This window comes from Ictalurus punctatus, chromosome 2 (assembly GCF_001660625.3).
Source record: "Ictalurus punctatus breed USDA103 chromosome 2, Coco_2.0, whole genome shotgun sequence".
NCBI classification, from domain to species: domain Eukaryota; kingdom Metazoa; phylum Chordata; class Actinopteri; order Siluriformes; family Ictaluridae; genus Ictalurus; species Ictalurus punctatus.
In genome coordinates, this window is record NC_030417.2 from 19141874 (window position 1) to 19154032 (window position 12159).

General features: G+C 39.9%; 1 protein-coding gene across 1 annotated transcript in view; it reads left to right on the forward strand.

The window, feature by feature from the left end:
• The first annotated feature begins 1853 nt into the window (after nt 1-1853).
• The window catches only part of abat (4-aminobutyrate aminotransferase), a 33601-nt gene continuing 23295 nt past the window's right edge, over nt 1854-12159 (forward strand). Inside the window, exon 1 of the mRNA XM_017491760.3 lies at nt 1854-2014. The gene's annotated coding sequence lies outside the window, so the exon portion shown is untranslated. The remainder of the gene's footprint in view (nt 2015-12159) is intronic.

Genomic DNA, 12159 nt, shown 5'->3' on the forward strand with positions numbered 1-12159 from the left:
CCAATTAACCATCAAATCATCATACTTAATTTCAGACCTCGACAGGTCAGATAGACTTACTTGTGTGCTTTAATACTATCTAAAATGAACAAAATTCATTTAGCTCATTTGAAAACCAAATAAAATGTAGTAGCAGCCATTTAAATCCCAGATAAACTTGGTTTAAATATCGAATGTTTTAAATATAAACTGGTATTTCATTCAATTTTGCAAATAATATTACTAAGCAAATGATATCTAGCCAAAGAAGCAAATGTTTTTGCTGATGGTCTGCATCTGAAATCATTTTAAAATCTGTAAATGTGTTTTTCTATCAGTATATTAATTGGTTCTACTGAAATTGGATATCTTAAAACCATTGGTTGTCTTTGTCAATAAAACCTCTAAGTCATTCCCATGGGAAACCGTGATATTTCCCCTCTGACCTTTTCCTAGGTTTAGCAAGTGTTAGATTGCAAGAGGATTCTGCTTCACAGGGATATGTCGTTCACGAATGAGTCGACTCCTTGAACCGATTCTTTTATGTGAACCTTGGGAGGCGACTAGCATTTCAAAAGAGCCTGGTTTGTTTGTTTAGCTGAAAATTAACAAGTATTTTGTATTCACCATGAGCTAATGTCGCTAATCATAGCACATCTGGGTTGTTTGGCACAACATTATGATGTTTTGGATTCGTTTCTAGTGAGAATAGTAAGATGTTTGTTTGACACTGTGACTGCAACATGAGGATCAACATGAGGTGCAGTAATAATGTTATCTAGTATGTATTGGGGCGGTGAATATATAAGTAATAAAACACTGTGTCGTGCAGGTTTAGGAAAATAATCCATGACAGGCAGTGTGCTTTATGCTTGACATGCGATTGCTCCTATAACAGCACATCCGAAGAGTTTTATTCCTCTTATACCACAGCAATTTGTCAATTTTCAAGTTATTTATTAACGAACAAATTGTAACGAACTTCTTTGTTTGTTTATAGCTACATTTAATGTTGGTTCTCACCTATGATATGGCAGCTACATACACGAGTCTCTTTTTTTCCCTCTCCCTTGAAGTTAGACAAAAGAGTTTCATGTTACCCAGAAACTGCAAAACAGACAAAAACAATCCTCTATCCTGAAGACTTTAATTTTGTCAGAAAACCTGCTCTTCCACAGTGCTAAAGACTCCTTCCATAAATCACATCAACATCTCCTTACAGAAAACTTAAACTGTCATATGTCACCCCCTTTTTTTATATATATAACACATTTGATCCATCTTCGTTTGTTTAGCGTTGGTGTTAGAAGTCCATTTGTATGAGGGGTCAGTATGCATATGATAACGTATTAAAGTGAGCGCAAAACTGATTCGAAAAGAACCAGTGGTGGAAAATTTACCAACATCCTTCAGGTGAATCAGAATTAAGATTTCAACAGCAATGTGGTAAAATCGCAATTATTTAATTGAGACCAAATGTGATGATTGAGAGAGGCCTAGCTGTAGCTAGGCAGCCGTATTTGTTGTCATCCTGATACCACATAAAAGCAGTGTAAACCTTACTTTTGGGGGTGGGGGTTTCTTCAGAAAATATATCTAAGTGGTCATATGTTTACATATTTTGTGTTTCTTTCGTACCTTTTCGGTAGGGGAAATTATGCTAGGAGACTACCAAAATGAAACTAACTAGCTAAAAAAAAAAAAAAAGTGGTAAACTGTGAGCGCGTGAAGGAAACACGAGATGTCGCTTTTCCATGAACCTGTTCAGTTGTGGGCGGGAACCGGTAAGGATGACTTTCCTCGTTTCCTATTGGTCAACTGCTGGCCACCTCTCTTTTCTTATTGGCTGGTGATTATCAACTGGTCCATGACAACCTGCCCTCTTGAGCAGAAGCCAGTCTCCTAGCGACGTGTTGAGTTCTGAGCTTCCCTGTTTTATCTGAATAGCCGGAATTTATTATTTTCATTTCTTTCTTTATTTTTCCTCCGCTTCAGCTAAACGTGACAGCTTTCCGGAGAGCAGAAAACGTACTTGGTGAGATTTTTGTTTGTTTCGTAACCCCCTCTCCCCCTCCCTTTTGACAGCATTAACTGTACAGCTGTTCTCCATCGTTAGGATTTTTAGGGCTCGCGCTGCCAAACGCAGCGTATACGTTGGAAAAGCAGTACTGTACAGAGAGGATAGATTGTGCTCGCGCAGCGAGTCGCGAGCTGCTTCCTTTTGTCGTTATAGTTGATCGACTCCGATTTTGTAAATAAATATTGGACATTTTTTTGCTCGATGAAATTAAATAACGTGGTTTATAGTCGTTTAGTTGAACATGTTCGTAAATCTGTCTGTTGATCAGAACTGTAATAAACTGATCATTAACTGGTCCTGTTTCGACACAGCTGTTTTTTTTTTTTTTGCAGCTAGTCAGCTAGCATTATAGATATTTGTTTCAGAATAGCTGCCAAGTGACAGGATGAATCCGGTCGGAACCGGATCTTATTATTCTCCTCAGACTGTTTGCTTAGAAAATGAGACAAAACTATAGTCATTCATTCAACAAAGATAAAATATCAACTTGTTAATAAGTGAACAGGATGTCGGTGTGATGTGTGTTTATATAAACCTGCATCTACACTGAGCAGATGTTTCTGTGAGTAAACATTCACCTGAAGAGAAGAGTAAAGCATCCAAAGTGATGCTCATCATAACCTGGAAGATGCACACTCACTGTCCGTCTGTACACCTGCATCTTCATGCAGTTATCTAAGCCAATCATGTGGCAGCAGCACAATGCATGAAATCATGCAGACACAGGTCAAGAGCTTCAGTTAATGTTCACATCAAACATCAGGATGGGGAAAAAAGTGTGATCTCTGTGGCTTTAACCGTGGCATCGTTGTTGGTGCCGGATGATTTGAGCATTTCAGAAACTGCTGGTCTCCTGGGATTTTCACAAACAACAGTCTCTAGATTTTACACAGAATACTGTGAAAAAACAAACGCGTTGCTTTGTGGCCTCCTCCTCGATTTGCACAGATCTGTCCATTTTAAATGGTTCAGCAGAGAATTGTGTATGTTTTCATAGACCGATTTTTACCAGCGCCGAGTGGTATGTATTATGTAGCAGGATTATTGCATGCCGTTTGTGTTTGCTTCATGTCTGCAGAACCGTACTGCACGTGAAAGAGTGTCTATGTGTTCCCCGTTTTAACAACTGCTCAAAAACCGCTTCCATCCTGATTTTCTGATTTATTATTCAGGGCTGCATGTTAACCTTTTGAGCAGGCAGCTCAAGAGGTTGCTTGAAAAGTTGCAGTGCATGGAAGGGATGAGTCATTTCTCAATTATTCGAGGAAGTGAAATTAAAATAAGTCACAAATTTTATGTGGTTTTAATGAGGGCAGTTACAGTTCACTGTGTGGTAACAGCTACAAGCAACGATTAAGGGGTCCAGGCACTTTTTGACCCATCCCCACACCTTGAAGTCCAGAAGCCTTTGGGACCATCAACGCTTGTTCATAAAAGGAAGCAATAAATTTGATGGCTATACAGGAAGCCATTGCTGAGATACTTCCTCAATTCCTGTTTTCAATAGCCCTACAAATGACTGCAAAGCTTTGTTGTTTTACATCAGCTCACGTTGCTAAATTGCTGTGTAGGGAGCTGAGAGCATCCAAATGCAAAATTTCATGAGCTGCCATTGACTAAAAATACAGATCAAATCCCCTAATGGTTCTTTCTTAGATGTTTTTGAAAATGACTGTAAAAATCTCCAAAACTGTCCGTATTTATCACATTGTCGTTACAAACTGAGCCAAAAGAAAACCTAACTAGTATGGCAGTATGCCAAAAACAGAACACACTGACATTATTTTGTATGATAACTTTATTATAGGAGCATGCAGCAGAGGCTGCAATGTAACGTAGGACAGTGTGGGAAAAGCAGCAGCCCTGCGCTGAGAACCAGAGGTGCTGTATTGTGTTTTGGAGCAGGTCCAGAGGGACGAAGTTGCAAATTTTATGCTGAGTTGCAGCTGGATAGAGAAGACATGAAAACTGAACTTGATTGGGTAAAAAAAAAAAAAAAATAGACAGTAATAGTCAGAAATACATATTAATCTGTAACTTTAATCAGTAAGTCAGTGGTGAGCTAACGTCTGATTGTACCATGACTAAACATAAGGCTTCATTGCATAGGATGAAGCATAGAGATCATGCGTAACCATATTGGCTCAATCCACAGCCCTGTTGTTAGTTACATATTAACTCGATGAGGACTTTGCACAAGTATGTTGTGCACACATCTTGGTGAAGACACGTCCATCGTTCTGATCACCAAATTAGAAGTTTAAGTTTAGTCCTTTTTGTTTTGGTTTTTTTTGTTTGTTTGTTTTTTTGGTTTTGTTTTTGGAGTAGGAATTTGTCACAGTATTACAATTTTGTCAGAGAAAACTTTCTTTTAAAGCTTTTTACGCTTCACGACTACCTCCAACGTTTCGGGTTCTTGTCGATGTGGTTTCTGTGGCAACGGCGGAGTAACGTTCACCTCTATGAATTAGGAAGTATTTTATCAGAGTGTGTTCTTTGCTCCAAAAACTAATTAGGCCCCAAGCTCTTTATCAATAATGATTACATCTAAAGCAGAGGTTCTCAACCTTTGCCTCCCCTATCATGTGATCATGTGGCACCCCCCACCCACCCCCCCACCCCCATATTGGAGGAGACTGGTATAATAATTATCTATTCTATATCAAATATATCTATATAATAATCTGTTTTGATTTTGTTTTTGTTTTGTACTTTAAAAAAATTACTTTTCATAACTTTTTTTAAAGATTTTTTTTTTAGAACTTTTATGACTTTCATAAAGCTATATAACAGACCGTTATGAAACATGAATGATCAAAAATGTTTATTTGACATGATTAAAAACACTATAACTATTTTGAACAAGAGAACTAGGCTGTAATAACGTGGCCTATTTTACATGTAGAACGTGTTGCATAACATTCGTCTTGCGTTCTAAAAACATTCGCATACGAATGATGTAATTTGGGACAAAGGTCGCGTCTCGTTATCCATGACATTGTTAAATCAATCAGTGGGACATCTGCGCTTGCTTCATTTTACATTCACGTGTGCTGCTCCAGATCTCAGCCCCTCACTGAACAGAGCAGACACAGAGAGAGGTGCTAGTGCAGTGGGAAAGCAAGACCTCACGCTTGCAGGACAGTTCTGGCGACATTTGGAAAGTTACTAAGGTTTGTCCAAAAAGTTGCTAGATTTGTGATTAGGCACCTTTTTTCTGAAAAAAAAAAAAAAGTCACTAAGTTGGGAACACTGGTCTCTACTGACAGCTGGATAAAAGGCAGGCTAAGCTCTGCCTCTCCCCAGCAAAAAGAAAATAGAGGCAGAGGGAATGCTTTTTCATTTATGCACATTCTATTTGAATAGCAATAAAATACACAGAATACCCAAATGATGCCCTGTCTGTTTTGGTTTTTTTTTCTTTCTTGAAATCAATTTGCTTCCCCCTTCCGATCTCTCCGCGCCCCCCATGTTGAGAACCACTGCTCTAAAGCATCTAAAAGGAAAGTCATATGCTGATGGACACTTGGAGGCAGGGTGGTTTAGTGGTTAGCTCATTTGCGTTGCACCTTCAGGGTTGAGAGTTTTCTGCAGTGTGTGTGCGCAGAGTTTGCATGTTCTCCCGTGCTTCGGGCATTTCCTCCAGGTACTCTGGTTTTCTCCCTCAGTCCAAAGACATGCGTTGTAGGCTGATTGCCATTTAAAAATTGGCAACATTTAGAAATTGGCTGGATGGACGAACATTTGGGTGTTTAATCACAAGGACATGATGATCTTAAAGATTATTTTTGGTTTGGCTTCACAGTACAATTGGACAAAAATGTAACTCATTATAAGATGAATAAACTTTCAAGTATAGGAGTTTGCCAATGTTTTATGATCTAAGAACGTTTTTAAGCCTCGAAGGAATTAGGGCTGCAACTGTCGATTATTTTTGCAATCGATTAATCTAATGATTTATTTTTTATATTGGTCTTTAGGTTATTTTGGGATAGTCGATTACTCCTTTGGTTAATTTACCAATAAATAATAACTTCTGCAATTAATATGTCCATTTTATTCAAATATTTTTTCAGTTAAACAAAAATACAAGTAATAATTTCTAACATAAAAAAAATTACCATTAAAATAATTTTTTAAATCCTAGATATTGCCAGTCTATTTATTTATGTCAAAATAATTTTTAAAATTTTATTTTCCTTGTCCCAAAATGGTCAAACATTTTCTGAAAGTTTCTCAAATACTGAACTAACTGTAACTACTTGTTGTATTCAGACTGACCTACTTAATCTCTGGATACTCCTACCTCTGCCCACATTCAGAAAATTCTGAGCTCTGCCATGAAAGAACACTTCCTCCATGGCCCCATGCCCCAGTCCACGAACTACAAAAGCTCCACACCACTGTAAACATGGCTCACAATAAAGCTTCCTAATCTTTGTGTAAGAGGAATGTCTGTCAGGTAATGCAGGTGTTTTAAAATCATGCTGCCTCTTTGCTCCATTTCCGATCAGCCTGTGAGATGAGGTTGTGTAATACAGCAGTGATTAGCATCTTAATGAACCTCAGTAATGGCTCCACCGAGGGGAGAATGTGCTTGTGTTGTTGCTTTTGCCTCTGACTACTCGCGTCTCCAGCTGTGCCAGCCTCCTCCATGCTCTGTTTAGAAAACCGTCTCAGAGCATAAGCAATCACTTATGAGGGTATATGAGTTGTTTTTTTTTTTTTCTTTTTTCGATCAGTGTGAAATGTTTCCCCGGTGCAGTGGAGATCTGCAGAATAATGAGCTTCACTGGACTGGAGTTCCCCAAGCAACAACAAGAGGAGTAAAAAAAGAAAGAAATGGTTTCATGTGGCCTAATCCAGGGACTTGGACAAGACAAGCAATGAAGTGTTCGAGGTGTTGCATCACACGCGCTATAGGATTGGTCCGAGGAATCATTCGAACCAGTTGTTTTTCTACATCATACCAAATACGCATGGAATTGAGAATGTTTCTCAAATATCACTGAAAACACAGAAATCATTTGTCCTGCACATACATAGAAAATAAATGATCGCCTGACACTTGCTAGTGTGACACGTCCATGATGGTGGCTTGGCAGTACCACGCTGAGGCCTCTCTGGATCCAAAATGGAGCTATTTTTGTCTCCTAGCTCAATTGCTAAAAAAATTTTTTATTATTTATTTATTTTACAGTACATGACATTGGAGCAACCGGTGTTTGTATCTACCATCGGCAGACACTGCTAAAATACAGAAATCATGCAACATCCAACCTGCATTGTGATCTGCTGGAGAAGCTATGCAATCTTGCCGTGTTGCGTAGACCGGGCCTCCAGAATACGGTGTTGCCTGATGCAGGTGGCTGGGGGAGGAGACATCGTAAGCAGTGTACAATGAAGTGGAAGTGCGGCAAAAGGGCAGGGGTCCATCCAAAACCCTAGCCAACTGGTTCTCCAGTGTCTGCTCTCTGGACAATAAATTGGTTTACCTCCAACTCCAGCAGGCAACGCGGCGTGAGTTTAGAGATTGCCGTGTCTTTGTTGTCACAGAGACGTGGCTCAGAGTTCCGGATGTCACCATTCAGCTAGACGGACTCGCCTCATTTCATGCCGACAGAAATGCAGCTCTGTGCGGTAAGGCTAGCAGTGGTGGCTTGTGTGTCTGCATCAGCATTGAATGTTTCAAGAACTCGTGCTAGTACTGCTCATTACTGGTGGAGTTTGTGACTGTTAGATGCAGGCCATTTTATTTACCATGGGAATTCACCAGTTCCCCAACCCCTCAGACGCTCTAAACCAGCTTTGAAGCAGGTGAAAACCTGGCCAGCAGGAGCCATCTCTGCTCTTCAAGACTGTTTTGAACACACTGACTGGCACATGTTCAGGGAGGCTGCAACCAACAATGACTTCACCAACTTGGAGGAATACACAACATCAGTGACCAGCTGAACCAGCAAGTGCATTGATGACATAACTGTCTCCAAGACCATCACCCCACTCTCCAACCAGAAGCAATGGATGACTGCGGGGTATGTGACCCGTGACTCCGCCTTCAGGGCAGTTGACAGGGCAGTTGACAAGGCGGCCTTAAGAACAGCGAGAGCCAAACTGTCCCGGGCCATCAGAGAGGCAAAGTGCGCACACACCCAGAAAATCCACAGTCACTTCACAGACAGCGGAAACACACGGCGCATGTGGCAAGGCGTTCAGGCAGTCAGCAAGTACAGGACAACATCACCCGCCTGTGACAGTGATGCGTCCCTCCAGATGCACTGAACAACTTCTACACTCAGTTTGAGGAGCAAAATGAAGGGACAACTAGGAAGACCACACCACCTACCAACGACCAGGTGCTGTGTCTAACCCACAGAAGGTTGCTGGACCAGACAACATTCCTGGCAGAGTGCTCAGAGTACTTCAACATCTCCCTGAGCAGCATAATAGTTCCAACATGCTTCCACCCCCATTGTCGCCGTGTCGAAGAAATCTTCAGTGTCTTGCCTCAATGACACTTGCACTCGTACTCATCATCATGAAGTGCTTCGTGAGGCTCGTCATGAGGCACATCAAGACCCTGCCCCCCTCACTGGACCCGCTGCAGTTCGTGTATCATCCCAAACACCAAACAGATGATGCCATCGCCACCACCCTACATCTGGCCCTCACCCACCTGGACAAAAAGGACACCTACGTTCGAATGCTGTTCATATACTTCAGTTCAGCAAATAAGAACTTCAGTTCAGGAGCCATTGAGAGAATCTTGAGCTGCATCACTGCCTGGTTCAGAAATTACACTGTATTGGATTGCAAGACCCTTCAGCAGACAGCGAGGACAGCTGAGAAGATCATTGGGGTCTCTCTTCCCTCCGCCATAGACTTTTACACCACATGCTGCAGGCGCAAAGCCACCAGCATTGTGGACGATCCCATACACCTTTCAAACTCTTCATCCTCCTGCCATCTGGGAAAAAAGGTACCGAAGCATTCGGGCTCTCACGGCCAGACTGTAACAGCTTCTTCCCCCAAGCCATCGGACTCCTCAATACTCAGAGACCAGACAGACAGACAAACACACACACAAACACACTCATACTGAACTGAACACCATTCCAATTTTTGCACATTTCTGTACTGACGGCCTGTATTTTGCTGCTAATATACTTTACAAAAAATGTTATCTTCAATTTCTTGTCAGCACTATACTCTTTACCTGGCTGCTACCGCAATAACTGCTATGTCCACATAAGCTAATCCGCTGAATACTATGTCATAGAATGTTTATATTCACAGCATTTTTAAAAATATATATATTGTTTTTATCTTTTTGCACTACCTGTTATATCGGACACATCCACACTAGAACTGTGTACTGTTCGGAACTACACTGTCACTTACTGTGCCTATTGTCCTGTTTTAGTAGTATTGTACTGTCTTGTGTTGTTTGCACGTACACTTTATGTAGAATGTGTAGGTCTTTTTTAATTCTGTGTCACATGAAGTTAATGTGTTGTTTTGTGTAGCACCATGGTCCTGGGGGAATTTTGTTTCGTTTCGTTGTGTACTGTACCAGCTGTATATGGTTGAAATGACAATAAAAAGCCACTTGACTACAGGGTAAGACCAGTCCATTTCCCTACATCATTATATATCTTAAAATGCATTTTTAAAGAAAAGTTATCTTCAAAGGACTACTGAAATACCCTCTGGTGTAATTTCTACAAAAAATTAATTTCCATTTGCCATTCTACAGTGAATAATTGCAAGCTATAAATCACAGAAGACACACTTAATATTACTCTGGGTTGTTCCAGGGTCATGTGACTGATGACTGATTTATCTTTGACATATCTGCAATGGTGAAAATGTTTGTAACTTCTGTTTGATCACTGCTATACTGTTCCAGTTATACTGCAGTCTCTGCAGTCTCAGCTGTCACTCAAATACTTCATTTAAAACCAGTTCAGACACTTGCTGCATCTTAAGCCATATAAATGACTGGGGCTTGTGTAGTGCCTCTGTCAAGAACTGGTTCTATCCAGTCCAGACGAGGTGGCTTCTGATAACACGAGCAACTAGATATTTCCTGCCTGAGCCGGCACTGTTGCGTAACTGTTTCCCCCAAATGTGGAGCAGAAGGAAGACACACTCAGTGCCTCCTGCTGGGATCGAGAATAAAGATGCCGACAGTGACAGGGCCCCTACAGTGTCTAATTCCACGTTATGGAATTCAAACACCATTCCCTAATTCCACATTTATATGATGACGAATTGAGAGTGACAGGCGGGATTGGTCAGAATTCCTTCAGGAGATGGTGACAGGATGACGAGGGATTGGTTAAACCTTCAGCAGGAGGATGAGGGATTGGTTATAAACTTTCTGCAGGAGCAAAAAATTTTCAAACACATTCATAATTAAAATTACTTTTATTTCAAATTTGACACAAGTGATAAACCGGCCACTCTTTGCTCTACTTTATAGAACGCTCTAGAGAGAAGGTTTTTCAGTCAAAGCCTAGTTCTTGACTTGCTATTAGGAGAGTAATTTATTTGCTGTACTATAAGGAAGCAGGAAAGAAATCATCAGCCTCATTAACTCATCACAAAAGCCACACAAAGTGCTTAAAGTGCTCTCCATAAAGCCATTCTTTATCCTCAGTACACACCGAGTAAGCATATGGTAGACATGGCAGGAATCAGGATTCCCTCATCATGAGGCAAGTGCTGAGTCCGTCTTGTTTAACCCAGATGGCGGTGGGTGTGCGCTCGCATGTTGGGAGATTTAGTGGCACCTCGGAGCGTTGGCATTAGTCACCATCGTGAAGTGTCAGCAGTGACGTGGCTCTTTGAGGAGTCTTCTGCTTTCCAATAATAGATGCGTATAAACAGACTTTCCCAAGGCTAAAAGTGGCTCCTAACTGACTGGTTAAAATTTGATATGTGCAACATGACCGTGGAATATATGTATATAATAAATGGAGTATGGTTTGTATATTGTACGAAGATAAGTTTTCAGTAAAGTGAATCATTTTGGATTCTAGAAATGAGCACGTTATTGTCTGTTTTGACGATTCCCGTTCCTTGTTGTACCATAAAAAATAAATCTCATCAATAATAATAAAATATCATAATAAATCAAAGCTTTACTGACATTTTTTCCTTGAATACACTCATCACCAATAGCTGTTATTGATTCAGCAAAGAAAAGCGCAGCGTCTAAAAGAAATGGATTCATTTAAAGGTGGATCAATCCAATTTACACACATTCAAGTAAAGAAAAAAATTTGCTTCTTTTATTGGGGTTACATTGCAGAGTTGTAATGAGGGCTTATGATTACCCATTCAGTTCATGCTAAAAATAAAATTCACACATTGTTGGATATTCCTTTACCTTGTTCGGAAGCTAGAAGTAAAATCTAGCCCGCATTATTACTGCATTTAGTTTCACCTGGACCATCTATTTAGAGGACTTTTTTCCCCAAATTAAGCTACTGTTTTATGAAGTGAATACATTGTCTTCACATTTTCATCCTGACACTATACAGAACTTTTAAATGTGTTCAGAAAGACATTTCTTTCCAACAGATTGTGTGTGAAATATTATGTGGTGCATTTAAAATGTTATGTAAGTAATGAAAATGGTGATTCAGTCCTGTTTGTTTGTTTTTTCCCTGTTTTTCATTGGCTAATAATTTTTTTTAGGTTAGATCGATACGTTAAGAACACAAGAACATTTCTTAGTTAAATCTTTGCATCTGTATTTGCTAGGATACTCTGGTGCGTTAAAAGAGCAAGATCTTGTACCATGAGATTTGCTGAGACAAAAGAATGAAGAGAAAATCGGTTATGTGGATATTTTGTTGTTGTTGTCACCCATATCACAAAAGTAAGGGAAGCTAAACGTACAGACTTTACTGTATAAGGTGTATTTTTTGGTTTCAGTTCTTCAAAACAAAGTCCTCACAAAAAAATGGAAACAAGCAGCATTTTCTAATAATTTAATCATTTGTAGTATGCAACTCAGGAATAGGATCTTTTAATTTGTGCAGAGGTGATTTATTTCTTTATTTATTTATTTACTTATTTATTTTCTGATC